The 26,465-nt window shown below is 40.4% G+C and overlaps 1 protein-coding gene across 1 annotated transcript in view; it reads right to left on the reverse strand.

Moving 5' to 3' along the window:
• LOC140688427 (teneurin-2-like) overlaps nucleotides 1-24,228 on the reverse strand; it is a 595,904-nt gene extending 571,676 nt beyond the window's left edge. Inside the window, exon 1 of the mRNA XM_072947267.1 lies at nucleotides 24,174-24,228. The gene's annotated coding sequence lies outside the window, so the exon portion shown is untranslated. The remainder of the gene's footprint in view (nucleotides 1-24,173) is intronic.
• Between the last annotated feature and the right edge of the window lie 2,237 nt (nucleotides 24,229-26,465).

Consider the following 26,465-nt stretch of genomic DNA (forward strand, 5'->3'; position numbering starts at 1 on the left):
CTTACTGAGCACTTGCTATTTGCCCAGCAAAACGCTAAGAGCTTTGTTTACATTACCTCCATCATCTCCCTTGAGCTAAGTTATTAACAGGTCAGGTTCAAAGCCTCTAAGTGAGTCATACAAAGCCATGTGGGTTGTACATGGCAGACTTAGGACTTGATCCAACAGTGTGTTTTCCCACCTGCCATGATTTACTGTCTCTAGTTAAAGGGTCAGAAGTAATAATGCCACAGGTAACCAGCACATATTACCCCAAAGATGTTTCCCCGTTAAATTTTTATAAATTAACCCATAAATCATGAGAGGTTATAAAACCAATATTGACACACAAATTATTTTACTTTTTTATGTATCACGAGCCACTTTAAGTTCTTTGATTGGCATTTCCCAAAGGATATCCCATGGACCGCTAATTCCATGGACTTTTCATGGTATCTTCTGGCCAAATTAGTTGGGGATACGCAGGGTAAACAAAGTTATATAAGCTGTTGTTGTTGCTTGTTTGTTTCTAAGGACCTCTTGGATTCTTTAATTACGGTCTTTGCCAATTCCTAAGAGGCCAGCCAATTTATTTCATTTCCCTAACCATATTTGATCAGGGAGCAGTCTCTTCCCACATAGTAGCCCATGGAATGAGAGCTTCACAAGAGCATTTGGGGGGGAACTTCCTTATGTTCAGGTTTCTAATACAAACAGAAGCCTTGTCTCTTCAGGAGAACGCCTATCCCAGAGTTCAGTATTATCTCTGAAAGGGATGAATCAGAGCTGCGCACTTGTTTGTTTCTGTTTTAAAGAGTCTGGCATCCGTTCAGCTTCCGACAGAGATGTGTAGATCTCGCTAAAATCAAAGAACAAAATTGTATTCCTTGAAGATAACTCTTATCACATTCTTAGACACCACAGGGGTATTTTCTTTGTAACTGGTAAGATATTGAACATCACCCAAGAACAAGCTGGCTTGGTTATAGACACTGACTGGAGGCAAAAGCCCAGATCCTTCTGTCTTCCACACGGTGTTTTCCCATTTGCAGGAAAGTGTGTATGTATTTGTGTGTGCGTGCATGTGCCTGTGAGTGTGTGTTCCCCGCCAGCACCTTTGGGCAAGTTTTGGTCTTGTCAAAAATAACAGAATTATCAGCCTTTAGTCATCTAATCTGCCTGACTTCCCCCGGAGATTCAGCAAATTGCTCCTCAGAACCGGAAAAAGGGAGGGGAGGGAATCTTCAGACTGACTGAAGACTTGGCCTCTCTGTGTATATTTCTTCTTGCCTTGAATAAACTTTCCTCTGAGCTGTGGATCAGAAAACTCAACCCACCATGTACTAAACGGGGAAGGCTTCGTTCTACAGAGAGCAGGCTTCAAAGTCAGTTAAGGGCTGAATGCAATCAGGGCTCTATCCATTCCCTTCCAGGCCGAGATTTTATTTAGGTTTTCCTAAACCCATCATGCATTTCTTCAGCAAACAGTTATTGATTGCATTTTATGTTTCCAGACCTTGTTCTCATTTGAGGTCCACAATATCGAAATTGGGAATTTACAGCACTGGCAGTGAGAAATAAATGAAAATATGCATACAGAGTGTCTAGTATAGTGCCTAGCCCCTAAGATAGGCTTAATAAATCATAGTGATCATAAAAACCAAGGATGATAACAATTTTTACTGATTCATAGCTCTCAGAGATTTGAAGATTTCACACAATCAAGGATATTTCTTTGCATAAGGATGAAAAAAAAGCAGCTGCTTAAACTGTGTGTGGGGTTTTTTCCCCCTAGTAACTAGCTATAATTTCCAAAGTATTTACTCCTTGAAGTCTAGATAATACAGACGGCTTTAAAGAAAAGATGCTGTCTTACAGGGGTGTCATTTTAAGCCCCATTTATTACAAATGCTCTAATTCATACTGGTTTATCAGATTAGTTTACAAATTACTCGGCAGGCACCTGAAAGATTAGGAAGTTGAAGTGTACATTTTATTAGAAGGGATTACAAAATGTCTTAGGCAAAGGGACTATTAGGGGAGCTACAAGAGAAGAGTCTCAGAAACCAGGGAATGGAAGTTCAAAGAGAGCAGAAGGAAGAAGGCAGACACCTTCAGATGGATAATACAGTTTCTTTTAAGCCTTCTAGAACCGACATGAGCCAGAAGCCCCCGGATGGCTGGCTGGCTCTCTTGCCTCATATTATACTGCTATCTCTTTGTTCGTTACACTCAGTCACACAGATCTACTGGTCCATCAAACTCCAAAAACGCCCCCATCCCAGTTTTGTGGCCTTGGGGTTCTCGCATTTGCCAGAATCCTCCTCTTCTCCCTCATGCTCCCTGACGTTTTCCCATGGTCGGCTCAAAGGCCTCAGCTCATTCATTAGAGAGGTCTTCCCTGATCATTTGACTTGAGGTATCCCCAGATACAGATATACTCCAACATATCATCCTAACTTGGGACTATCACTGCCTTTACTATAATCCAGAATTTTCTTCCTTATTAACTTAGTTATTTAGTTCAGTTGAGTTTAGTCTGACTCCATCCTAGTCTCTAGAATATACACGGGGTGGTTGACTATTTTTTAATCGCTGTATCTCGAGCACTGAGGACTGTGTCTGCCAACTAGTCAGTTGGCTCTCAGTTAAAAAATTGGTGAATGAATAAATGATTGAATTCAGCATAAATAAAATCCTTCAAAGGGATGTTGAGAAATGGCAAAGAATAACTTCACCAAATTGACAATTTTGCCTACGGCAAAAGCAGAACATAACATTAATAATGTTCATTGATATTTTCTGGACTAATTTTGACATCTCTAATGAAAGAGTTGCTCCTTCATGCATGCAATTCTGGGAAATCAGTTATTATTCTAATCAATGTCTTGTTAATTTGAACAGTGGCTATTTTAAATCACCATAAAGGTGTGTTTGACCATGTGTCACAGGCAGAATTTTCTACCCTTACATTTCTATTTAGTATAAGGTAACTCAACTTACATACAGAGGATTAATAATTATGCAGATACTTGTATATTACAGGCTATCACGATGAACAATAACAGCTTTTATTTAAATGGATGCTTGACAAAATAGCATTACCTTTACACCCCTCAAAGACATATAACCAAGTCATTACTTGTTTCATTTTATTAGTGACAAATTTCATTAGGTTAAGATTTTTTTTTAAATCCCACAGTTTCCCTCTTTGCTGTCATATTTCTTCTAAGAATGTCAGACTCCTGCTAACCCAATAAATAAGATACTCAGCGCTGTATGTCAAACACAAGTTCTTATCCAGAGCTCAAAAACATCTCATGCTACAAACAGAATGGCGATTACTGATGCAAAAAACGTATAGCTCCCTCAAGGCTTTTCAGAAATCTTGATTATTTAATCAGTGTTCCTGATTTGTAAGGCTAGGTAGTTGATGGTTCCCAAAATGTGTCACTTTGGACATTATCCAGATGGAGTGCCAGTTTTCATTTGCGATTAAAGAGGTAAAACCCAACAAGAAAGGTTTTCCACCATCTCGGACTACAGCTCAACTTATATCAGATGACAAATAAAACGTGGCAGTCTGCTTTGCCGGTGATTTTAAAACAGAAACTTCATTGAACTGTCAGTTACCAAATGAGGTGATTAACTCTGATGCTGATTAAAGTTTTATACCGTGTTTTTATTACTGACGAGTTTCTTTTTTTCTTCTCCCTTTTGGGGGTCTAGTTCTTTCAATATAATGCTTACCTCCTGTGTAAGATTTCATGACGGCATTTAGGTTTGCACGTCTATACTGACTGGGGCTATCTTCAAGGACTTTCTATCGTGTGCTTGCAGAATTAATGTACAATATGCACTGCATAAAAAGAAAAAACCAAATCATGCATATTCCTTTCCCAGCTACACACAGGAACACCACAGTGACACTCAACTTAACTCTCCCAGACATCTCTGCCTCTCTCTCTTTCCAGTCCTTTCATTTTCTGTGTACAGAGTTTCAATTTCTAATGACTAGGCTCCCAATTTAGAGCAACGTCATTCCTGAGATTGGCAGCTATACTGCCGAACTGGCAAAAGCTACAAGAAAAGTCGGACAGGGATTGGACAATAGCGAGCAGTCAGACCCCCCGGCCCCCAGAAGCATTTATTAGTATCACTACTAAGAAGTGCACAAGAGGTTCAGGGCCCAGGAGACAGAAGTCCAGGGGCTGAGGAAGCCGTCAGCTTAGGTGTTCAGGCCGGGGACGAGCCAGGATGCCAGGTTATGAGGCACCTTAAATGACGGGTACAAATGATGAGGTCAACGGGCTGGCCTGACCCAAAGATGGAATCAGACTGTGTTGGAAGTGTCCCCTTATACAACATTTCCCCTTCCTCTAGCTTCGGTCCTAAGCAACTTCTTTCCATTTCCTGGACAGATCCCACTCACTCGGATTGTAAGGCATACATATTAATTTTCCTTCTTCCCAGAACATCCTTTCCCTTTCCTCTCCCCACTCCCCGCTATTTCTCCAGCTTTACGGTTGCGTCTCTCTCAGTTTTCATTTAGACACCACTCCTATAGCAGAAAGGCTCTGGTGACTGTGCGTGTACATTTTGTGTTCCCTTAAGGTCCGAGATATTTTCCAGCAGAGCACTTGGGCTGTAACAGGACTGCAGGTAACCAGTCTAGGTTGCTCACCAGGTACTAAATACCTTGAAGGTAAGCGCCATATTGATTTTTACACATCCTTGTATCTCCAGGATCCAGCACAGTGCCTTCCAAATGTTCAATAAGTATTTGTTGAAGGAAAAAACATTGCTGGTGGGTGTGGGTGTTTGTGGGCACTTGGGTACAAGGAGGAAATTGATCGCTCCTTGTTGAAGAGTGAGCATTATAGTGGTTGAAAAACTGCTATCTTCAGGGGCAGCTGAAGAAACTGAGATTGCTGACAATGATATAGGAAGAGGGTATAACTCTGTGGTACTCCATTCAGCAGTCCTGGGCATGCTGGTTTAGGTATTAGGAAAGCAGGTAATAGTAATAATGCTTTCCAATCTCACTGCACTTCATACCCAAAGGGTTTATTGAGTTTTATAAACACTGATTAATCATCCTTGCCCTAGTGAGGTGGGGACTAGTTATTATGTTCATATTATGGAGAGGAAAACCAAGGCAGGGAGAGATTAAGCGGTTAACCCAAGGTGAGGCAGTGTGTCACACGGAAAGCGGGCACTTAGGCACGGAGTTCTAAGCTTGCAGCTCTGGGCTGAGTGCACTAAGCACAGAACTGGAAGTTAATGCCTTCCTGATCCGCCCAGAAAGGAGGAGAACCTCTCTTTCCCGTAATTTCCCATTGCCATTTGCACCATCACTGCCACTGTCTTAACTGCATGCCATAGACACACCTAGCCCTTTCTGTAATTAAGTCAATGACTCTGGGGGTGGGGGGAGGGGGAACACTTGAAATAAATTTTATTTTTACCACTTTAAAGATAAGAAAGCTGACTCTTAAAAACATTAATTAACTATTCATTAGGAGACTTGGGATTCAGAGCCCTGCTTCTCAGAAGTGAAAGCCGGTGTTGTGTTGTTTTACAACATTGTGTAACCGGAAGGCTTGCGTGTGTGCCGGTGCACGGTGGGGTCAGGGACGAGGTACCGGGAGGTGGTGCAACTCACAGAGGACCGCAGAGTAGTAGGATATAAATGAGTCTCAGTAAATGTTTGTGGAATAAATACAAGAAAGAAGCTAAACTTCCTCCCAAGATCCTAGGAAACGGAAGCTAGAGTCCAGCCTTGAATGGCCCAGGGTGACAGAGAATGAGCTCATGTCAAGTTCATTGCTATGACTCCTGGAGGCAAACACGATGAGCTGCGTCTGGGTGTCCTCCCACGAAGGGGAAATGGGAGGCAGAGGCAAGAGCTACCTTAACCACATCCTCACATCCCTTCCATTCCAGCAAGGCATACAGATCTACCCTTATTTTTTTCTCATTTAAATGTATATAGAAAGTGTATACGAAGGTGAATATATCAAGAAATTCATTACGATTCTGCTTAAACTAAGGAAGAATCTAGATCACCACCTGAACAGCCAACAAATGAGTATTAATTCAATTTACCAGTATCTTCAGCTATCTTACAACTTTTGCAGCCATTAAACACCGTGCTGTAGAAGTGATCTTTCAACACGTCGGCACTGCGAGTGCGTGGTTAAATGAAAAGAGGCACGTTACAGCAATATTAAATAGGTGTGGCCTTGGTCTTGCTTTGTGAAATAAAACTTATGTGTAAACACAAAAAACTCTGGAAGGAGACGCCCAGATAGTAACAGTGGTTATCTCCGGCGTGTGGGATTACCGGTGTCTTTCTTTGGTTCATCTAGATTTTCTGAATCTTCTGAAATGATCATGCATTGTACTTGTAATGAGAACAACAAAAATTATTTTAATTTCGGGAAAAAAATTCAAACAGATGCCTGTGGAGAAAGAATAGGTTTTGAACCACCGGAATCATACACTAGGCACCAGCTGCTACCTGAAAAATCTCAGCTTTCGAATAAGCCACAGACTCCTAAACAAACTGAAGCACGTGTCCTCCCTCCCTCGCCACACATACTGTTCTCAGCTACAAGAAATCAAATGATTCATCCTGTTCCCCTCCACCTCACCCTGACATAGCAAAGACGGAATGTGCACTATTTCCAAATCAAAATAGGCACGGTGCAGCAAAAGGCACTTCCAAATGATGAAATTAGATTAGAAGTTAAGACAAAATACACTTAACTGGCTTTTAAAGAAATTTGGTGGAACACATGGCTATAAACAGTACATTTGGGCAGCCAAACAAACTTTGCCCAGGGAAAATCAATTTTGCTCCCCAAACAATGAGAAAAATTACTTTAGATTCAACATTAAATGTTGTCCTAAGTATTTTTTAAGAAGCATTTCTATAACTGTGTAGAAACAGGAGTCAAAGGATGCCTCTGTTACCATGGTAACAGACTCTCTCAGAAGAGCCAAGGATGAAGTAGCATACATTCGTCCTGCATATATTTGGCCAATCAGTAAACAAAAGACTTAATCTGCATGCATCACATTAGGAAAGTGGTCAAGGTGTCCATGATTAGTAAAAGGGTAGGGGGTATTCAAGTATCCTGGGTTCAATCACACAGCCTCATTTTCAACTGAGCATTGATAACATTTTCTTCATTAGAAACCCATTATGAAGAGAAACCACTGCTAAAATGCCTGTAGATGCTTGAAAAATGGAAATCTTCATTACAGAATTTTTAACACATCAGCATCACATGCAAGATGGTACACTGCGACTAGAGGTATAGAGAAAATATGTGATAGTGTGAGAAACACATGCACCCTGAAACTCTGGGAGTGATGGTAACAATAACAGTAGCTAACGTTCCCTGAACATCTCCTATGGTTCAAACAAGAGCCAAGTGTCCTAATTTTTTTCACTGACTCTTTCAAACAACATTAAGAGTTACAACAATGAGCTTTTTTTTATTCCCATTTTACAAACGATGGGAGAACTATTATTATTTGTTCTGCTGATGAGGGGACTCACACTTAGAGAATGAATCAACTGGGTCAAAGGTTCCCATCGTGGAAGGGTTGGAGCCTGGGGTTCACACCCAAGCAATGGGCTACTGCGGACTCTGTCCACCCCACTGCGCTGCCAGCTGGGCCAGGGACTGACAGCATGGCTTTATAAACGTGACCTCACTTCTGAGTCCCTGGCTCAGGCTTTTGTGGGATTACAGTTAAGCAATGTACGTTAAGAGAAAGCATGTAATAGTAACACAGTAAACACATAAACGTTCCTTCCTCCCTCTTGAAAACCTTCAGTTCCTCAGACCCAAGAAGGGGTTACTGCAGCTATGAACAGATCTTGACTCACTCAGCATGAGAGAGGTTTGGGAATGGTTACAGTACTAAAAGCTCATTTTACTTTTTGGATTCAACTTCCTATTCCTTGAACATATGAACAGAGTTACCTACAAATAATACGGGCACGTGCTCACACGCACACACACATCCACGGGTTTCTGCTCGTATTTACTGACCCCCATCGTGTGAAATGGCCACAAGAAAAATGGTGGCAGGAATGGCAGCCAAGGGAAATACAATCAGAAAACAGTCACCAGAAAACGAGATCTGTGACTCTGGGAGCTTCTGGGATGTCACCTTCCTCGGCTTCAATTTCCCCTGCTGGAGCAGGGAGGAGCTGGACGTTATTTCTTCTCAAGAACCTCCCAGGGGTAACCGTCCACGACGTGACTGCTGCTGTGAACTGAGTGGCCCCTGTTCATCCGAACCTTCCCTACGCCTCTCATACCTTTTTAGGACGTTCATACCTGGCAACGGGGAATGACCCATTTTGAGCTCCAGCGCCTGTCGCCTGCCTTCCACGCAGTTAACCTGACCCTTGTCAGTCTCTTCTTCATAACAGGCTTCTATAATGTGGCCCCGTATTAAAAATTTGATGCTCTTCTTTTTTAGTGTTTTTATTGAAATATCTGTCCTCAGTTCTGTCACTCTATGAATTAGCACCTGGGGATAAAGACCCTATAACTGGAGAGGGGACAGCACATCCTTGCTTAAGTGATCCAAATAGCCTCCAATATTCAAAATACTGACAGAGGTACTAATAACAGCAAAAAAAATGGTGGCCCTTTGGAGGATCAGTTATTTGGGAACAGAATTATGGACTTGTTTTACTCTTCCTGACATGAACATTAAGTGGAATATTCTGTCACCTGGACCTGGGTTCATTTTTCAACGGCCTCATGATGCATTCTCGTTAGTAACATCCACTCAGAGAAGAGTATTTAGCATCTGTCTTTTACTTGACGCCTTTTCTTAGGTAAAATCATAAATAGATTCCCTGGATTTCACACCCACCTAAGCATAACATGAAGCTCATATTTAAGTCACCGACAGGGAATGTTTTCCTGCAAACCCGCCACGTGAGTACACGGAGCCTCCCTTTTCTGTGGTGGGGGGAGGTAGGAGCTTTGTGCCTTAAAAGGCACGACCAGGAGTGTCAATCGTCTGGCCCCTTAAGAGGCAGGCCCATTTGTTGCCTCAAATACCAGCAGCAGTTTGAATTCACCCAGAATGGTGTTTCAGAGAAATGCTTTTCATTGTCAAGAAGGGGAAGCTCTTCACCAAAGAAATGATCCCACGTTGGCAATGAGAATCGGGACCTTCCTCTCACCACCCCTCTAGAGCGGAATCTGCAAACTGCTGGCCCACAGGTTAACCCTAGAAGAGATTATACGGGGCTGCAGTGGGGGCTGAATAGTGTTCTACATTTGAATTAATTGCCAATGTTTAAAAATCATTAGATTTCACTGCTTCTCTTGAAAAAGCTGGCAGCTCTGGGCCTGCATTCCCACATGGCGACCATCTGCTGGACCTGGTAGGGGCTGCTCATGTTTACAGTGGCATGTGCTCTCCACGCCCCAGCGTCCCCACCACTCCTGAGGGTTTCCTCTTCCACGGGGCTCAATGTCACCAGCCCCAGAGCATCTCACACCTGGGCCACTTCGCCATTTACTTCACCTGGACGGATACATATTTAACGGCAGGTGTGGCCTGGAGCCCCGAACACTGGGCATTAGTGCGGGACTTGGTTTTACACCTAGAGGCAGTGTCCTGGAGCTCCCTGCTGTGCGACAAGTTCACCCTTTTGTTGTGAGACTGGATGCGTAGTGGTAAGAGCGTCCTAGGAAATAACCCAGGATACCTGGGGCAGCTTGAGGCTCCTTGGGGGGTGTGAGGCAGTAACTATTCTTGATCTGCTGTGAAAGAGCCCGTACTTGGTGCTGAATTATCAGCCTTGCCCCAAGAGTTAACATTTGTGACCCTAGCTCTCAAGGATGCGTTCCTGAGCACACACATACATAACTGGTCCTACAAGCAAGGAAAAAAGATGCATACTGATGGCAAAATGACATAGCACTGACTTTTTAGTCCCATCTTCCCCTTGACTATCATAGAGTGCTTCATTCATGATGACGCTTTAATTTAAAATATCTGACAACTTTCTGTAACTTACAACAGCACCACTTGGAAACTTCTACAAAGCTTCGTGCCTGGTGTATATCAGAATTTCTCAGCCTCAGTCCTGCTGACATTTTCGACCAGATGAAGTTTGGGTGGTGGTGGGGATGGGACTGTGCTATGCATGGTAACATTTTTTTTCTGCAGCATCCCTGGTCTCTACGTCTGACATGCCAGCAACATCCCCAGAGTGCCAACAGTCTCCTGGAAGACAAATGACTCTCGGTTGAGAGCCACTGGTCTATATTCCCACAACCCAGAAGGGTCATGTGGCTGACAATTGGCTGCTTACAACCCAAAGTGTCATATAATACATGATTAGGAACATAATGATGACTTAATTTCTCTATTACTACAAGTGGAGATTTCGTAATTTGTGACACTGCTTAACAGGTTATTAAATGATCAGGTCATTTAATTTCTTTAGTCTTTTGGGAAAAATTGAAAAGGAACAGTAGACAGTCATTTGGTATCTCCAAACTTTTGTTTTTTGAGAGACAGGGGTATGAGAAAAAGCACATACGACCTTTTTTTTTTTAATATTCTCTAATCTCATTAAAATTCTAATTCTTCTGTCTTCTGGAACATTTGGGATGATTTCAAGGTCTTCCCTCCAGAATACTTACTATGACTGATTTTTTTTAAAAAACACACACGTGCTTAATTACTAACCTTCCTACAAACACGAGACCACAAGGAAGAATCAGACTTAGGGAAGTTAAATGACTCCTCCAGAGCCAAAGACTGTTCCCAGTTTTGATCCTTACACTTGTCTTCGATCTCTTTCGAGGGAAGAATCTCGGGCGTGATTTGCAGAGACGGTACATTAAGTAGTTTTTCTCACTCCCTGTTCTGGGTATTTCCCACAGCATTACAATAAACTACGGCTCAAATCATGGACAGGGAGTATCACCAGATCCTGAAAGCACCTCTGAAACCAGCAAAAATTATTAAATTAAGTCCAGTGTAGTTTTAATATTTAATAGCACCAGCATTCAGCTGGTTCGAGCTTTTCAGGCTACACTTGATGTCTCCCTTTCATCAACTACCTTTAACAATCCCTGTAGAACTATGCCTTAAAATGGTTTTGAAATCTTTTTCCTTCCTCACGTCGATCCCTCGAAGACTGCTTCGACCCTCATTATCTGTACCCTCGACTATTCCAATGGTCAACCAGTTGCTTGGTCAAGTCGTGTTTCTTAACAAATCATCCACCATTTTGATGCTATAATTATTGTATGTAAAACTCAAATATGACTTTAACTTTCTTACTTAAAAGCCTCCAATCACGTCCCATTGCTTATCAGTCAAAGGCTAAATTCTATACAAAACAAACATGTATGTATCTTTTCATTCTCAGATTGTGCCACTTTTTCACTGCAGGCTAATTCTTGAGCTCATGGGCGACTTGAAAAAGGACTGTTATATGCTCTCTCCATTTCTGAGTCCCCTTGGTGTGTGATATTCATACTTGGAAAGGTTCTGCTTCTTTTATATTCACCTACAATGCTATCCTTCCTGTGTTTTACTATCCTCTTGAAGACTTAACCTTCCTTGTTCCAAATCTTCTACAGAAATATTTTATAATTGCAATGGCTTGAGCATCTGTTTCATCCACTGTACTATGAGCTCTCGTAAGAAAAAGGGCCATGTTTGACTATTTTTTAATACATATATCCTTCACTTGATAAAGGGTCCACTGTAGAGAAAGTTCTTTAATACTCAGTTCATTCACTTTAAAAAGGGTCTATCATATGGAAAGAAAGCATTCAGTAGGTATTCCGAAATATCTGTCTTATTTGAAAACCTATAATGCATTTAGATCATTTCTTCAAAAAAATACTTAGTAAATGCTTTGTGTTCTAGCTCCTGTTCTAGGCAGTGTAAATCAATAATATGCATTTGTTCGTATAGAAAATAAAGAAATAGATAAAATTCCTTAGTGTTTATATAAGGGAGAGGTTTCTTAGAGACAGAATCAGAGAGGTGGTTTTTCAGTTCGTTTTTCAATACATACAGATCCAAGTTAGATTCTGTTATTTGAAAATACATAATACCGTTATCACAGACCCTCACACTTAGTAAAAGGCAAACATAATTTGGTTAACACTATATTTACTGTTATTATCTATTCGAGGGCATATCTCAAACTGGAAAAATCCAGATAATGTGAGATACAAGGAAACTGCAAAGATCAAAATCTATGATCTTGAAGCAACATATTTCTCTAACTTCAATTTACTTTTAACTCAGTTAATACCTACTGACTCCAACGACACCAGAAAAAGATCACATCAGCTCAAGTAAAATATGCTATGTATAAAAAGATGGGCATGTCATTATCCCTGAAATGCAAATATTTCCACTTAGAACACAAATGAAGTTAAGAAATAAAGCAAATAATGAAAGATTTATTTTAGATGGTACATTTCTATATGGTATACGTAGTACCTTTCTATTGACTAGAATATCTGATTCAGTAGACTCGATCACTAACCACGTAGCTAAGGATTCTGTAAACAAAGAGTACACATTACTCGTCATTTACAGTAGGGCAGGTAATGGGAGATTATCTCTGCACTTGAGTCTTCTCATTTTATGCCACATAGTGTTAACTGGATTTGCCTATCAGTAATTATTCCCTTTACAGGAAGTCATATTTATTCAGAGAAATTCTATTGCCTATGGACAATCCTAGTTTTGTTGTTTAATTATATATTTAGTTTTTGGATAGTTATCTTGGGCAAATTATTTAAAATTTAAGTTTAAACAAACAAATATTTAAGAGACAGAATTGTATTTGCTCTTATACTTTTCAGCATTGGCATTGTACTTTCCAATATGGTAGCCATGTAAATACGTGTGGGCTTTGAACTTTCTGAATTTAAATCTGCTCTAAGATCTCAAAGAGTCAGTATAGAAAGTAACATAAAATAGGCCATATATGAAACAGATCATGTAATCATGTGTGTATATGTATGTATATATGTGTGTATACATATATACATGCATACACATATGATCACATGCTGAAATACTATTTTGCATATACTGAGTTATATAAAATAGTAAAATTAATTCCATTGTTTTCTTATTTTAATGTGCCTATTAGAGAGCTTTAAATTGCCTACATGGATCACCTTATATGTCTCTTGGATGGTCTGGATTAGATGCTTTGTCCCTAGAATGATTTATACCTTTGTTTTCCTTTTTACCATGTCCAATGTTATTGAAAGAGAATTACAGGATTAACTACTCCAGTAACCAAATTTTACAGATGAGGAAATAAGAGGTTCGGAGACACCCCTGATCAGGGTCATAAGACTAACTAGAGACACAGCAGAACAGGAACAGAGAACTCCAGACGTGCAGTCCTGAGCCAAGTGACTGGCGAAGTAGCAGAAGCAATGACCAGCCACCGGAAGAAGAAATGGAGACAGTGTCCCCCTGCTGTGTTGCATTCATCTATGAGAGTCCGACATGAATCTTCCTCGCGTTCAACGGGGAGAAGGCAAAGTAGTTGTGCTCAGTAATAACAGTGATAAAGTTAGCGTCAGAAAAAACCCAATAAATTCCAATCCGGGGTCTTTAAGCCTCATGAGAAATGACTGATGAAATGAACCTGGTAAAGAGCCGCTGACCAACCCTAGAGTTGGATGACTTTGTTTACAAAGTAGGAAGAATGAGACTGTGTCAATGAATGAAAAATAAAACCTAACATTTCTTGGGAAGGAGGCATCCGTCTTTCTCTATTTGTAAATGCTGACGAGCAGAGTTTAAGGAGGGCTAATGTCACCCATTCATCTTAATTAAAGAGTTAATTGCTCGTGTATCCTGATTTAGTTAGCCGAGCCTGGGAGCGTGGGAAGCCTTTCCCTCTATGTATTTTATTGACCGGTGTAATGACATCATCAGTGAGTCTCAGGATTTATTCATGCTTCAGCCTATCCTCATAATGTTAATAGCCCTGTACATGATAAAACTTTTAAGAGGAAAGGAACCCTTGTGCCTGGCACAGAATACAGAAAGGACCGGGGCTGCTAAACGCCTTGCTTCAGCTGTCATTGAAGCATTCCTTCAAAGTCCAGAGTCACGAAAACAGTACAAAGTCATTTCAAATGCTAGTTTTCATAAAACGTTTGCGTGCGGAATCACGTAGCAGGTTTTTTTTTACAATCGCATAGGGAAATATTTGAAAGTTAACAGCTTTTATTCTACTGAACCCTGGATAGGAAAGTGTGTGTTCCAGGGACAGAAAGATTCTGCTGTTTGCATGTTTAAGACAATTGCTTTAGAGTGAGAATTGTTAAAGAATATCTTGGAAACACACATACTCACACGCACTCAGGAAAAATCGACACCAAATAATCACCTGCAAATTGGATGAAAGGATTCCTAAAAACAAGGTTTTTCAACCTTTAAAATGTAAGTTTTCTCAAAATCCTCTACCATTTCTCTAGAAATAATATGTTTAGATAAACTAAAAGGCTACCGTGGATACATGACTAATTTTAGACTCCTACTCTTTGCTAATACTTTTTTTTTTTAATGGAAAAAAGAGGCAAAAATCAAAGAACAGCAGGGAAAAAGTACTATCTTGAGGGCATACAGAAGCAAAAACACGGAAATGATGTTCAGAGTTAATGGGCCTTTTTGTGTCTCTTTTCACATGGAGCTATAAGCAGTCCTAGTTACAGTTAATTAAAGTTAGTGCCTTGCTTTCACAAACGAAACGAAACTGGTCCAAGAATCATAGCCTATTTCTAAGATGCTGATTACTTATTAAACGTCATGTTATGGCCAAGGTAAGGACCCTGCGGTTATATTAAGAAAAATGAGTAACAACAGAAGGTTAGAAGGTATAAGTTTTATATATAGATAGATAGATGTATATGTACTTATTTTAAATATATGTATAAACACATATAGTGTTAGATATAACTATATAATAATATGCAACATATATAGTATATTTCTCTCTTACAGCCTGAGGCGTCCCAGTAGCCTTAAGGTTACCATCTAACTCATCTGCTCCTCAGTTTGCACATCTTTAAAATGGTGACCATCAGAGTATTCCTCCCATGGAGTTACTGTCAGGGTGAAATGGGGGACCGTGCGTAACACTCAGGACACTGCCCGGCACATGGTAAACATCATCAAGATGTGACCTCGTAATGATTCTCACGAGTAAGTCTGCCCTTTTAAGAGAACAATTCACTAGAGTCTCCTGAATACAGAGTTTGACTTTAGGTCTTAGAAATTTCATTTTCCCATTTTTTTTAAAGTTTTAATTGCTTTTTATATAGAAGAAAAGACAATTCTGCTGTGATTACATACAGCAGGGTATACATATAGAGGGATGCCATCTGCAGAGGGGCTTCTATGAGGCCCAAGGAATCGGGCTTTATCTTCATCATCGAAAACTCCATAAGGTGATGCAAACTTCTGAGGGATCAGATTTCTTGCATCAGTTCTTAAGGAGTCTCCATAAAGGGTTTATTCAGACTTCCCTTAGTTATTATCTTCCCCTTTTTTTGATGATATAATCCAAAAATATTTAAACATTTTAAAGAATTTTCTCCTAAGGTAGAATTTACTTGATTCTTAGAGGCTGTTATATACTTCTATTTTTTTTCCCTTTAGGACATGTATTCAAATTATAATTATAAAATAATGGACACTTAACAGGAAGAAGACATATGTTCTCCAGTGAAGAGATGAGAAAAAGGTCATGGCTATTTCTGGAAATGATTTCAAATGAAAAAGAGACTAGAAATGTTGACATTTTTAACATAATAATAGTAACAAGGACTACGAGTTATTGAGCACCTCTATTATGTTAGTTTCTGAATGAAAATGTTTATAGATGGTATCGCATCCAACCTTCCAACTATTCACAGAGCAGGTACAATTATCCCAATTTAAAAAAAAAAGAGAAACGTGAGGCTGAGAAATACCGTTTGCCCAAAGTGAAACCAAGATCCAAACCCAAATCTGTTGAACTTTTTCTTCTTTTTTTTTTTTTTTAATAAATCTGTTGAACTTCTAAGCTCAATGCTGCCCACCACACGCAGGGGTGGCCCACTTGTGTCAACACTGATCACTAACGTTAACTATCAACTGCAAAGTGTCAACTGTATGTAGCTGTCAGACTTTCTTTTTCAAATATGAATCAAAACTTTTAATAACGGGAAGCAGTAACTCAGAAAAATATTTGTTGTAGGTTGCCAAGACCCCTTGAATAACAGTAAGTTTTTTTTTTTTTATAAAACTGAGTCTCATTTTGAGATATAGCTTCTTTTCGATTGAAGTACTTTTTTAATAAATGTAACTCTGGACAAGCCTAGTATCAGAATGGAACCTCTTCCAATACTATCTCCTTACTAATAAACCTGTGCAGAGAGCGGAACAGAGCAGAGGGTTTATAATTCCTTGACTGTATCTGCTAGCAAAGACTTCTGATATCATCATGTACAAAATTGAAGAATAAAACCTCCCAAGCAGCTGATGCGGGAAAACGGGACAAGCTGCGAGATAGGTAGAGAACAGGCCACCAGGAACTTGAACAACACAGAGGCACAGACACGGGGAAGAAAATAAAGGTGACTGAGAGAAAATGTTCAAGAGGCTTCAGAGCCAAAAAAATAAAGATGTTAATCTCATGATAAACGTAGCATGTTGAAGGAGAAAAAGCCGGCACAGTCTCATTCCACTGAGCTGAAATGATTCAGTCGGGAGAAATAAATTTTTTAGAGATTCAAAAGAAAAGGGACCAGAGAAATAAAGTGAAAGACAATCCAATACAAAAATAAACGGCCAAGCAGGCAGAGAAATACTGTATTGACAAGAGAGATTGATTCTCCACATCCGAAGGACAGAACCGGGGCAAGGAGAGAGGTTCCCAATTTCCAAATAAGAATGATTTTTGGGTGTGGGGTGGAGGTGGGGAGCAATTAAGAAAAAAAATAGATAAATAAAAAATCAAGTGAAAAGAGAAATTTATTAGAATCCGGGGCAATTATGTGCTACTAGGGGGAAATTCTATCACAATGAGGATTTTAGTAGGTTGAGCAGAAGGGTATAAAGAGGTACTATTAGATTGTCCAAAATATCCCACTTTACAACCAACAAATTTAAGTATTTAGTTCATTCATATATTGGTAATTGAAGGCAAATCAATAACTTGTAAAAATCTTTGCGAAAGGGCAGAGATAGTTTCATCAGGATCATAATTAGCTTTGTAAACTTAGCTCACAGTGCTGGTGAGAAAGCTCAAACTCATATTTAGCAGACTGGAAGTCGACTCTCAAGCCTGCTTTTACAGGAAGTTGAGCTGGGCCAGGTCATGTATCTCCTGTTTTCCTTTCTATTAAACGGGGAGGGGCAAAGCCCTTATCAGCCAGGTCTACCTCACCACTCACTCATTTTGTCGGAACAAATTCCACCTACTTGTTGCTTTGGAAAGACAGTTTGGTAAAACAGGAAAAGTGTGGGTTGTGGAATGAGACAAATCTGGATCAGAATCCAGTCTCTGGTGTCCATTGTTTGTGGGACCTCCCAGAATTCATGAACGCCCCTGACCCTCAGTCTCTTCATCTACAAAGTGAGGACAATAATGTGGATATCACAGAAGTGGGGTGAGGATGGAATGAGCTAATGCTCTGGCAAACAGCAGGCACTGACTGAAAAACGATCCCCTTTTCCTTAATATCAAATATCAATACTACTATCACCATTCTGACTGTTGCTAAGTCTGATACACTGATAACCTTCTTGTGTGTGTGTGTGAACAGCTGTGTAATTGTGGGCCCTATTTCTGCTCATGCAGCATTCCAGCCTGGTTCTCTAGTTCTTAAAAAAAATTATTGTGTGTGTGTGCACGTGCGCATGTGTGTGAGTACCCCAGTAACTTTCAAATAAATTCTTTCTGTTGTTGCCATTGCTGTTAAAAATAACCAGAGGCTTTCTCTTGATGCCAGCTCAAACCCTGGATCTACACAAAGAATAAGAAACAAATGGCTGTGAAGTCAGACAATAGGCTTCTTCCAACCTCATCTCTGTTGTGTACATTCATTCACTCATCTACAGAAAATTTAAATGTATCAACTATGAACCTGTATCTACTGGGCCCTCACTAACCCCCACAGACATGTCAGCCAGTCCCCACAGCTTTGGATACAGTTTTTAACGTAAGGACATCAATGTATATCTCCCAGGTGCTAACTCTGCTTTGGACTTCAGATGACCTGGATATCCAACTGCCAGACTAAATACTATCTCAGGTAGGATGTCTAACAGGCATCTCAAATTTAGCAAGCCCCACACCTAGCTCCAAATCTTCCCCCTCCCCCAAAATTCTGTCTTGCAATAGACCATGTCTCTGTTAAATGATACCTCCATCTTTCCAGTTGTTCAGGCCAAAATCCTTGTGGTCATCTTTGATCTCCCTTTGTCATTCACACTCCCCTTATCTATGCTGTCAGATTCATCTTCAACATATATCCCAAATTACACTATTCGCCGCCTTCACGGCCACCCACCCTCAGCTTAAGCCACGTGTGATTATGCTTCCCTGAATTATTCTAAGATGTTCCAAGTATTCTCCCTGCTTCCATTCTTGACCTCGTCCAGTCTGTTCTCAACGCAGCACTCTGCGATGATCCTATGAAAGGTAAGTCAGGCCGCACCACGCCCTTTGTTCAGACTTTCCTTTGGCTTTGCATCTCACTCATAGCAAATTGCCTACAATGGTCTAGAAATTCGTACCCCCCTCTACCACTGCCTGTCTGGTCCGATACCCAACCCTGCTCTTTTCCGTCTCACTCAGCTCTCCCCAGCCATGCCGGCCTCTGTGCTATATACTCAGACACCTCACACCACGCACTGGCTGTTCCCTCTACCCGTAAACACTTGTTCTTTGATTTGTCCTTGTGACTCCCTCCTTTACCTCCTCAGGTGTTAGTTCACTGTCCCTTTCTCTGGAAGAAGTCCCTGACCACTCCCTCCCTAGTCCCTTGCTCTGCTTTATTATTCTTCATGGTGCCTTTCTCCATTTAATTCCCTATGCTCTGCACAATGTCTTTAAATTTTTTTAAATTGAAGTACAGTCAGGTACAGTGCATCCACTTCTGGCGTACAGTGCAACGTCCCAGTCATGCATATACCTACATACGTTTGTTTTCATATTCTTTTCCATTAAACGGTTATTACAAGATATTGTAGTAAGATATTCCCTGTGCTGTACAGAAGAAATTTTTTAAAATCTATTTTTATACGTAGTGGTTAACATTTACGTAATTTTTATGCTTATGCTTTGTCTCCCTACACTCGAATGCCAGCTCTTCGAGGACAGGGAGGGCTGTTTGGTTTTGTTCATTATTTCTTTAGTCCTGGCATACGCTAGGCGTTTCATAAATATTTGTTGAATACATGTAATGAATGTATCAGACTCTATAGAGTATAATAATGAATAGGATAAAGTCCCAGTCCTCATGGAGCTTAAATTCCAGGGCTGGGAGAGGTGGAGACAGTAAACAGGGAGACTGGTACCCAACTCAGATGGGGAAAGAGGGGTTTCTTAGACTTAAATGCACTGGCAAGTCACGTAAACACTCTGAACTTTAGCTTCCTCATCAGGAAACTATAGACATAATCAATCTATCCCTGAGGATGAGAGTCCAGTAAGATTATGGCTGTAACACACCTGCCAGAGAATGGGCACCTCAAGACACACAAAACGTGTTCAGCTCCACTGCCGCCCTCACTAGGGATTTTATATTTTCATCTTGTTCTATCTCTGCCATTTTCTCCCTCTCAGTCTTTATGTTAAATATTCAAGGCGGTAAGCAGCAGAATTCTATTGGCTACTGTAGGTCCAAGTAAACCATCAAATTTTCTAGAATCTGCTGAAGAACCACTGCCTGTAATAATTGTCCTAATCATCTGACTACTGAAAAGTAATCGCAATTAATGCAAAATGGTCAAGTAGTGAACAATGTGGCTGCCTCAAAAGGTGTTACTCAAAGGATGTTAGCAGGCCTGTCTCTCTACTGTAAACCTCTCAACTGCAGTGGGCTCTAAAAAGCCCCTTCCCTACTCTTAGGGGAGGCCCGTGGCCATCTAACTTCTGAAATTATTATCAGCTCTGTACTTAGATGATATCAAAATCCAGCTGAGGTATGGTTAATGCTGATCCTAGGTCTGTTAACTTGGATAATTTTTCCCTCTGCCCTACATATATCCTCATAAAAGATTAGAGCTAAACCCTCAGGGCTGCCTGATACAGTGAGTGTTTATATACCTACACACACACACACACACACACACACACACACAGACACACACTTAGCAAATAGAGCGGGCACACGTGTGCACTACAGCTGTCATCTACTGTAACTGAGTAATTGTGTATAGCTAAAGAAATAAATGAATATGTGACAATGCTTTGATCAGTAACTCATTTTATGCTAGCTTACGTATGTATAAATGCAAATTTAAGTGCTCTCTATATTACTTACAGAGTGTATATGGGCTGTTTATGGTAAAAAAAAATTTATGTATTCCTTTAGTCATTCTTCCAAAATGTGCTTAGAAATGCTCATGATAAAAGGCTTAACCACGTCTCACTACACTATTTCCCACTGAAAATTATCTGAGAAGAAAGAAGAAGGCATAAGTTAGGATGCCCCCCAAATGCTTTTTGACTAGGGCATTTTCTTCTTTTTAAGACATTGACCTTTACCCTGAAGGAGGCAACATGGGACTGTTTCTGTTTCTTGAAAGGCATTAAATTCATTTCACTTCGATTTGCGAAAGAGTTATCGAGTGCTTTCATGAATGTCCAATGGACTGAGAAAACAGGAAGAAGAGGAACTCTCTGCTCTTAAGGAGGTTAACCACCCAGGGCAGCAGAGACTAAAATCCACACCAGGTAAGACGAAAACCCTGAAGGAAAAGCCATGATTATAAAGAATAAAAAGTGAAAGTACAGACAAAATTTAGTAAGGCATATTCTCAACGAACTGATGCAAGTTCAGAAAGGAAATACTGCACTGACTTATCCATATTCATGTATACCTTTAAATGCCATATGGACCAAAGCATCCTATTAAGACCCTCAAATTTAATTTTTAGAATTTCTCAACTCAAGGATCGCACTGTAATGTTAGAATCAAATAGAGGACTCTTTGAAATTGATGGAAGAAAAAAAAAAGAGAGCCCTAAGCCCTCCTTGAGCTGAAACAGATGGTATCCACTCAAAGGGCAGGAAGAATTTAAGCGTTTTCTTCATATGTTTGACATGTGACAAAAACGCTGAATGAAATCCTGCAAAATGATTATCGCTCAAGGCCTCCTGTTACGTCTAGAGGTACAGCCTGCTTTATGAATGCTTCGTTTTCAGATCAGTGAAGCTGGTTTCCAGGATTTTCCTTCTTTCACAATAGCCAAATTGATACTAAGGGTCAGAGTCTTTTGCAAAAAGTATTAACGTAGAGAAGAAAATCCATTAAGTTGAGGAAACTAACAAAACAGAATCTTAGGCTCGGGGACAAGAATAATTTATTTGTGGAATGTGGGACAATGAGTTATTTGGTCTTTCTTCACAAATGAGATAACTGTCACACCCCATCATGTCCCACTACCATGAATTATATATAACAACATTTGGTGAAATATGAAATTCTAAAAATACACTGAAAGGCTGGAGTCATCTTAATGGTTTATTATGATAGGTGTTCCTGGTTTTGAAATATCTTCTTTCAGGGAAGACAAATGGGGGCGACATTATTTTAGAAAGTCCACATCTTTTAAAAAGATGGATTAAAAGCTCTTTGAGACAGCTGTGCTGTTTTATTAGAAGAACAACATTTTCTTCCTAAATAGTCCTTGAGGGCAACTGCATGGATGATGGAATAATCAGGGGACACGGTGGGTTCCATTCAGAACTGAGGCTCAAGGAAAGGCTGCAGAGGACAAGACAACAGGGGAATCGCTTTTGCTCTGAATTTGTGCACGTGACTAAGGACAAGAAAGGAAATCAGACTTCAATCCAAGTAACGTTTCACTGCGGCTAATACTTGGCTTTGGAGTCAGAGGAGACAAGCCTTGAGCACCTTCTCTGATCTGTAGTCCCACGTGACCTTGGTCAAGTTCATAAATTCTCGTCACCTCCCTCTCTTCCTCTGTGACATGGGGATAGTATTTTGTACCTCTCTTGGTGGTTGTGGGGGTTAAATGAGGTCATGTAAGTAATGGGCTTATCGCAGGGGCTGTGCCTTGGATAGGTGAACAAACCTGCCACTCTGGAAACTACGGGGCTCAGTCGGTAAGCCCGTGAGTTCTGATACTCCAGTTTCCAGATCTGCTGTCTGCCTTCCAGAGTCACTGTGAAAGCCTGACTCGGTCTGTATGAACTCTAGTTGACTCGTCTAAAAAGCACAGATGATGTAAGCACTCACCTCTAAAGACACGAAGGTTAATCCCCAAATGTAAAGTGCTTAGGACAGTGCCTGACACACCATTTTAACAACAGCTAACAGTGACAGGTATACACATGACCTTAAATAACAATTAATTCACACATAATATAAACATTCACAACTTCCAAGCTGCTGCTGCTTCTTTTCTTTTTTATTTTAAGGGTCTTCTGGTTTTGTTCCTTGTCTATTTTCCTATCTCCGAAGAGCTCGGGAGAAAAATCCTAAATATATAACAGATTCACGAGGGCCCCGTGGAACACGGGCCCTGCACCTGTCAACACGTCACTCATAATCACGTTTCCCCGGCTCAAACGTGCACACCTGGGGAAGGTTGACAACTCAGTCTCCGACATCATCCCCCATTACAGTTAGGTAGGGAACATCTGGCCAATTAATTTTCATGTGGTCTAGGAAGCCGGATCACCAATTACAGCATTCAAGGGTTCCTACTTTCATTACCCTCCTAGCGTGAGCACACACGAGACTCGGGGAGCTGCTGGCTGTGAGAGCTGGCGCTGCTGACATTCCAGAGCAGGACACACAGAGAGGACCACAAATCATACAAGGCAGAACAGTAATTGGATAGGATGCTCTCTTCAGATTTCTCTTACAAATACACTAAGTGCCTGTAAGTAAGCCAAGTCAGCCAAGTTATGAATCTAAATACTCTGCCAAAGCTAGGAACTCATTTCCACTTGGGCTAACCACGAGGTCAGGCCAAAGTCTTCAAAACATCCTCACTCATTCTGTTTACTAACAAAGAAAAGGAAACCTAGTCTTCAGGGTAAGTATTAAGAGTTCCAAAAGTTTATCTTGAAGAGGGTGGTTCATTTTTAAATAACGAACTCTATCTTCCTATTACAAACAAATAATTATTTTCTACAGTGGCAATGCTCACCAAAAAAAGTCTCAGTTTGGGTCCATCACTGAAGCAGAAATTTAGGGGTAGGAGATGTTCATGCAGCTGGCTTTTCTCTAGGACTCGGTGCTCTGTGGAACTACCATTTGTCCAATAAATACAAGTCTCTGACAGTTCTGTGGTGAACTCAGCAGGGTCCAGGCTATTATTTCAGGCTTTTTTAAGAATAAATATCAAATAATCTGAAAAGACATCTTAAAGGGTAAAAGTGCAACCATTTCTTTTTTTTTTTAACGGTTGCTAGTGGTGGGGAATCAAAGGAGAATTTTCCTCCTCTTGGAAAGCAGACTTTCACTATGGCTAACGGAGAATATACATCAACAACGTCACAGGTGGCACAGAATTTCAACATGCCTGTTCAACACCTATAATCATCCTAAAGCAGGCAGGGTGTACTGGTGCTGGAATATTGGAAGAAAATTCAGTAATTACAACTTTGTACCAATGTATGTCTACATATGCATGTATAGGTTGTATGTTATGTGCACGTATGTTTACACACATACATGGTTTTAGAGTAGGTCAGAAGTTGTACCGGCGTCTAGAATTTTGCACCTGATGAACACTTGGTCCCTCACCAGAGACGATGTTGGTTAGAACTGAAGTATCTCATCTCCCCTGTCAATAGGTGGGCATATGAATCCAGCTTCACCAATCAGATCCTGGTTCCCAAGTCTCTCTTATGGCAGACCCTTGAAGAAACCACCCCCCTACTAGCTTCTTACCTAGATTTCAGAGCTTCTCCACTTTCCAGCCTTTTATGAGGCTTGACTGTGCAGCCATTCATTTGATTTTGTGAGACAGTCAATAGGCTTTCAATTTATTCGTTTTTCTACTTTCGTTCGTCAGTATTTGTGTCTGTTGCATGCAACCAATGGTTTCTGATTCGTGATGTATTTATCTCCCCAGGCTTAATGCAACCTCCCACTTTGCAAAAGTGGACACAGGATACGTGTCCTCTCCTGTCCTCATAAAAAGCAAGGCTACCCTGGATTTAACTTTTAAAACATTCTCACATTCACTTACATTAATAAAGTACTCTTTTAAGGCCAATGCAAATGATTTAAATATGTGTTTTGTTTTAGTTTTCACTTTCCTACCAACTAAAAACTTTAAAAAAATTAACTTCATTGGTTTTGACACATTAATCTTTTCTCAGTACTTGGACAGAAGCTGACTATATGCAAATAGGTTAGTTTCTGTATTTGGACATCAGTAGCAATATTTCTCCAAGTTTTAAATCATCTACATAGCATGTTAAATTATAGTGCCTCTCTTTCTTCTCTGACAGATTCCAACCTTTTGAGGCTCTGCCTTCTTTCTTTGCTACAGTAAATTGATCCTTTAAAACATCCAGGTGCAAATGAATTAATGGTCTTCTATTGTGTGTGAGAGTGATGGAGGCCCTCCCCCCTCCTCCTCCACATTGAGGTCCCTTCCCCTTCTGAGAAACCCACATATCAATTAAACTCACCTGCTAATTAAAAGCTTGTTTGGAAAAATCCTTGCTAGTTAGAAGCAAAAGAAGAGTGTAAAGGTGTCTAAAAATAGCGGCTTTGCATGTCAATTATTTCCTTCCTCCTCGGTTCCTGGTTCTTTGGGTTGAATTGAACACTGGCGAAGAGCTAGGAGAAGCAAAAAGAAGAAAGAAAAAAGGGTGAGTATCTTTTTCACCTGTTCTTCTCTGGGAAGCCTATCATTGGCTTGGTAGCTTCAGCTCTTTGTCAGCAACATCAAGATACAGTTTTTATTCATGAGATGAAAACACCATCTCACACTCCTCATGCAGCCACACTGCACTCCTGTACAAAGGCAGGAGAAACCAGAGTTCTTACGTGTTGACTGTCAACTCTCAAGCCAGAGCTTTTGCAAGCTGGAATATCAGAGGAATGAAACTGAGTGTGGAAACAATGCTCAGTTCTCTCCTTAATGACATGTGCTCTTAGATCTTCAACCACAGCCCCTTCCTGTCTGCTTTTTCCTGAGAAATGGGTCCTAAGGGTGGATATATACCAACGCTAAGTTGTCTTCTTTCTTTTCTCCCCCAGACTTAAAAGCTATATTGCTCTGAAGTAACATGCTAAGTATCAAACTATACAAAATAAAACTGTAAAAATAGAACCTGGGGGACTGGGAAAGTTACAGGTATGAACAAAGCCCCACCTTTTTTTTTTTCCATGTACCAAAGAGAACCAATTAAATTATGGTCTGCCTTAGAAAATGACGGCCAGTGTATCCATTTATTCATTCACTCGGTAGATTTTTGGGACAGGTCCACTATTCGGAAGTCACTGAGCTGGGAGGTGGTGTTTGAATTGTAATTATGATCCAGTCCCAACCCTGGAGGAGTGTATAGTCCAGGAAAGAAACTAAGAGTAACAGATATTCCAAGAGCTTGTGACAAAGCTGGTCACAGAAGAAACACAGGCAGCTAACTCAGATGTGGAGGGTTAAATGAAGGCTTTTAGAAATGGTTAACGTTAAACTAAGGCCAAAAGGTTGAAGATAGGTAAACAGGAAGGAGAGTATGAAGAGACGGTGCTGAATGGGCGCCATGAAAGCGGCCATGACACTTTGAGGGAACTGTCCATAGATATTTGGACCAGGAGCCAGAGACTGAAGAAAAATCCCAGAGAAAGAACAAAGTAGGATGGCATTTCAACCTGTCTTCTGTAATAATCATAAATTAGTGATTTTTTTTTCCTAATAGGATGTACAGATAGAAATAGGAAAGGACAAATGTTCTTCATTCCATGACTTCCTTTCTGATGTGCAAAACAAAATAGGGCATGTTTAGGGGGCTACGAAAAATATGGTTTACAAACTACTTGAGGGTTTAACAGATTACACATTTTTTAAGTCCAAAACAGATATATGCCATAGAGATTTAAATTAATAGGATTAAGGCGGACTGTATGTCACAGAATGAGGATAATACAGTGAGTAATATAGTAAAACCTTGTGAAAACATAAACCCTTCTTGGGAAAAAAAATGATTTTCCAGTATATTTATGTTC

Source organism: Vicugna pacos, chromosome 22 (genome assembly GCF_048564905.1).
Source record: "Vicugna pacos chromosome 22, VicPac4, whole genome shotgun sequence".
NCBI lineage: Eukaryota > Metazoa > Chordata > Mammalia > Artiodactyla > Camelidae > Vicugna > Vicugna pacos.